This window comes from Piliocolobus tephrosceles, chromosome 7 (assembly GCF_002776525.5).
Source record: "Piliocolobus tephrosceles isolate RC106 chromosome 7, ASM277652v3, whole genome shotgun sequence".
Lineage (NCBI taxonomy): Eukaryota > Metazoa > Chordata > Mammalia > Primates > Cercopithecidae > Piliocolobus > Piliocolobus tephrosceles.
In genome coordinates, this window is record NC_045440.1 from 31,314,106 (window position 1) to 31,319,367 (window position 5,262).

Here is a 5,262-nt window from a genome sequence, read left to right on the forward strand (position 1 = left end):
AGACGATGTAGCTGCTTCAGTAATGGATAGTAAAGACAGGAAAATTAAGGCAAAATGTATTGTCTTCCAATGAAACAAATATCACTAGTACTGTGACATTTCTGCCAGAAGCAACGGCAACTTTGACAGGCCTTTTCATTGGCTTGCTGGAAAACTAACTGGCAATGCCGACTAGAAGTGGCTTGCTGTGTTTGTTCTGGTCCTACCAGAGGTTGTCATGGATCTCCCTCTGGAAACTCATGAAGCACATGCCTCAGTGCGGCTCTGACAACTGTTCTCCTGAGGGGAATGATATCCTACGAGAGAAGGTGAAGTTGGAAGCCTACTTTCATAGGTGCTTGTTCTCTGATGTCTGAGATGCAGCGTTTGCCACTTTATTATATGGCCAACCAGACTGTGAGCTCAAACTTCGGGATGCTAAAGAGAATGAATGGCAGGCAGTTGAAAAAAAAAAAAAAAAAAAAACTTTATATTTTAGACCTCCAAAATTGGCTGTTTAGACCCCAGTTATTTCCTTCCTGAGTTTCAAATGCAAGAATGCTATAGTCACAACACACACAGACACAAAATCACTGGGTTTCGATTTTTCTTCTGGAATTAGGACATACATGAGTGAATAAAATATCCCTGGGAAAAACTCTAAATATCCAATGAACTAGTAAATCAAGATATAACAGCACATTATTAAAATTTTAAAATACATAAAAATACTGTAGTAAACTGATAAAAAGCAGAATACTAATTAAATATACATATAGTCACAATTATAGTTCAAAATTTAAAAATAAGCCAGGCACAGTGGCTCATGTCTGTAATCCCAGCACTTAAACCTAATGGGAAATATATTTTAAACAGTTAACGTGGGATTATGAGTAGTTTCCTTCTTCTGTGCATGTGTGTATTTAATTTGACAACATTTTATTGTAATGAAGGAAAAGTAAACTGAATTGGCTAAAAATCATCAAGCATTAAAAATTCCTTGAAAATTAAAGGAAGCATAAAAATAGCATATGATCATTAGATTACTGGGAAATATTTATAAGACATTGATGTATCATTTATCTACATTATGAAAAACAATTACATGACAAACTCATCATTTTAAGATGATTCTGTATCAAATGGGGTTTCAAAATACAGCTTTCAGTACTTCTCAAAACTTTCAAGATCATCAGAAACAAGGGAAGTCTGAGAAACTCTCAGTTTCAAACAAACACAATTGTGCAATACAGTTCATATCTTCTTTTGGTTTATTTCTCTAATAAGAGCCCATTATTTCTGTGTCTTTGGCCATAGCTGTGTAAAACTAATTAATAATTTTGTTGGGTGTATTTACTACTCTGAGCATCCTCCCCCAGATATTTTCTCAGTCTGAATTAAGGCAATTATTTTATTGGAAAAAAATAGTTTTAATAGCTGGCTAACTGTCCCTGGCCTGATTATTATAAGCTATTTACTGAAATCAAATGCTATTGGCTACATGCTGGCTGTGTCACAGTATTCAAATTTTTGTCTTCTATTTGCATCTATTTTTGCAAGAGAAAAGAATTATTCTAGTCTATATTTAAAAACTAACCCAATATACTCAATATATTTTATGCAAAGCTCTCTTCAGTACATAAATTTTTAAAATCTCTGTCCTTGTTTCCTACACTGTTTTTCCTTCCATTCACTCGTTTATTCCACAGGTATTTTTATTTCAGAGCGGTTTGAAATTTACAGGAAAAAATTGCAGTTGATAGAGTTCCCACACATCCTACAGCCCATTTTCTCTATTACTGGCATCTTACATTGGTGTGGTGTATTATTTATAATTCATAAGTTAATGTTGATAAATTATTAACTAAAATTTATACCTAATTCATATTTATTCAGTTTTTTTTTAACAAAATATCCTTTTTCTATTCCAGGATCCCAACTAGAATACGACGTTGCATTTAATCATAATATCTCCTTAGGTTCCTCTTGGCTGTGACAGTTTCTCAAGACTTCCCTTGTTTTTGATGATCTTGAAAGTTTTGAGAAGTACTGAACAGGTATTTTGTAGAATTTTCCTCCCTTGGGATTTGTCTGATTTTTTTTTTTTTTTAATTTTGTAACTAGACTGTGGTTGTGTGTTTTAAGGAGGAATATCACAGAAGCGAAGTGCAATTCTCATCATGTCATATCAAGAGCACACACTAACAACATGACTTATTGCTGAATATTGAACTTGATCACCTGGCTGAGGTAATGTTTGCCAGATTTCTCTGTAAAGGTACTGTTTTTCCCTCCATTCTATACTGTACTCCTTCAAAAGAAATCACCAACCACAGTTCATACTTAAGGAGTGGGGAAGTTACGATCTATTTATTTGAGGACAGAACATCTACATAATTATTTGGATTCTTCTGCATGGGAGATTTGTCTACTCTCACCAATTTACTAATTCACTCAACTATTTATATCCATATGGATTCATGGATATTTATTTTATACTTTGGGTTATAATCTAATACCACTTTACTTATTCTGTTGCCCAAACATTTCTATATGTAACTATGTTATGCTGAACATGAGTTTATAAGGGTGTTTTCAATTCTAATTTATTAGAATGCTTTTAGTTCTAATCTGGCCTCTTCCCCTTGCTTACCTGTAAACTCTCACCCCAGTAATGAGAAGCCTAGATGTTTCCATTTACTTAATTGTTCAACTCCAAAATAGATGTGTAGTGGTATCAGAATTGTTATACCTTACACAGGCATTTATTTTTGAGTGGAGGTTTTGGTAGTCAATCAGTTGCCTGAATCTGGGCTAAATATATGTATTTTTAAATCATCTGCATTTGTTAAATTTCATTATCTCTACCTCATAATTTAAACATTCCTATGAATACAAGCAGATAATTAAAGATTGTTTGCAACTGGAAAACGTAATTTTAACACTCTCTTCCTACCCCATTTTAAATATGATGAAACTTGAGTTCAAAGAATTACATACTTAAGGTCACACATGAGTAACAGTTATAGCATGTTGTCACTTGAGAGATATCTATGTTAAAATGGTAGCACACCAGTTATACCTGATCCACCATCTTTAAATTTCCTTTAAAAGACCATAAAAATACATACAAAAAATATAATTAAAAAATACGAATAGAAATTGTACAACATTAGACAAAGAAATGCCCTAGACTTTTCTTTATCTATGCAGATAGACCAGAAGAAGATAAGAAAATATTTGGTTTTTTCCTCTCTGCTCAACGTAACTCTATTAACAAAAGGAGCATCAGTGTCTAAAAATATTCTTTTTTTTTAAATTTTTTTATTGTTATACTTTAAGTTCTAGGGTACATGTGCATAACATGCAGGTTTGTTACCCAGCAATAAAATTATCAATAAAAAGGTTGAAGGCAGTAAAAAATAATTAATGAGATGCCTGAATGCAGAGCATAGGGAGAGAAAATGTTAATTGTGACAGAGAAGTTGTTGACATGGAAATCAGAGGATGGATATTTTACCTGTATAAGAAATCAAAACAGGCTGGGCTTGGTGGCTCATGCCTATAATCCCAGTGGTTTGGGAGACTGAGGTGGGAGGATCACATGAGCCCAGGATGTCAAGGCTGTGGTGAGCTATGTTCACACCACTGCATTCTAGCCTGGGTGACAGAGCAGGACACTTATGTGTGTCTCAGAAAAAGAAAAATGAAAACAAAGAGAGCAAAGAAAATCACATTTTTCAAGTCCTGAGCAGTGTAACTGAAGTAAAAGATATAGTCACTGAAATTATAATTTACCTATAAAATAATTGACTACCTGGACATGCAAACACACACACACATACACTAAAAATCTCCTAGAATGCCTAAGAAACCAGTGCACTTTACTGCAATTACAAAGATAAGGAAGGTGTGATCTTTATTAGTATAATAATAACCAGTTAGAAAGCACAATGGAAAAGTATTCCAGTGCCAATGGTGTTGGGGAACTGCTCACATATTCAAGAGAAATGCACAGATACCAAAGCAGAAAGGACAATAAACAAGAGTCCTCATGGTCAGAAGATTAGAAGATGCAGCTTTCAATGGGAGGAGCAGGTTTTGGACCACACTGCAGCACTTTTCTTCTTTCTGTGCTGCCTTGAAGGCAGGCACTGGTAATACTAATCACTAACACTTAATGGTTCTTATGAGGTGGACACTGTTGTAAATGCTACATACATATTAATACACTTAGCCTTACTGTAGACTTAACCCTGTAAGTTTAAGAAGCTGGATGAACCCTACACAGGTTTAACCAAAGAAATCCAAATCAAGACACAATGTAATTAAACTTCTGAAATCTAAAGACAAAGAAAAAATACAGAAAGCAACCAGAGAAAAATGATCTTAGATTTCCCTTACCTACAGGGAAAAAAGGACTATTTGTACGACAGCAGATTAATGCTCATATTATCTTCATTTTGTAGGTGAATAAACTGACACTGGAACATTCAGGAACTTCTTCATGGTCATGGTCACCCAGCTAGAATGTGGAAGCCAGGCTGTCTGATTTCACGATCTGTGTTCTTAATCCTATGCATAAGGAAGCCATAATGAGGGAACCACTATTTTTAAGATTCACAGATGTTCGGCCCCAATTCACCAGAATGCCAAGTTATACAGGGTTGCGGAATCAAAACTGCAATTAGTAATAAAATGTGATGCTCTCTGGAACGTTTTTCATACATATATATGCTTCTTGGGACTCTCCCTGAAGGTTAAGAGAAATTGAGAAACGATGGAGAATTTAAGTGTTTTAGATCCTACATACATTAGACTTAAAAATAGTAACTATATACATGAGTATTTATAAACTTAAGAATGAACATAACATGAACCATGTGGCACCTATAAAATGAAAATAAAATACCTACAAACCAACTGAGAGCAATAAAAGAAGCTTTAAGGACTTTCACTTCAGGAAGTCTGAATTAGATGCGCTCCTTCCCATTCCTCCCCCTAATTACAACAAGCTTGGACATTACATACAGAACAAACAGAAGGAGCCTCTGAAAGATGAAGAGAAGGCAAGTAAGCTACAGACTTCACAACGTAAGGAATAATATGGTGGTGAGTTACATTTGTGATTTTTTTGTCTCATATCCCATAATGTCTCATATCTCATAATCAGTTAGAAAGCACAGTGAAAAAGTATTCCAGGGCCAATGGTGTTAGAGAACTGCTCACAAATTCAACAGAAATGCACAGATACCAAAGCAGAAAGGACAATAAACAAGAGTG

The 5,262-nt window shown here is 34.6% G+C and overlaps 1 long non-coding RNA gene across 1 annotated transcript; it reads left to right on the plus strand.

Annotated features, from left to right (window-relative positions):
* Nucleotides 1–2,124: 2,124 nt before the first annotated feature.
* LOC113224757 lies at nucleotides 2,125–4,936 on the plus strand. Its single transcript, XR_003309356.1, has 2 exons — nucleotides 2,125–2,229; nucleotides 4,449–4,936. It is a non-coding gene; the product is annotated as an uncharacterized LOC113224757 (long non-coding RNA).
* The last annotated feature ends 326 nt before the right edge of the window (nucleotides 4,937–5,262 follow it).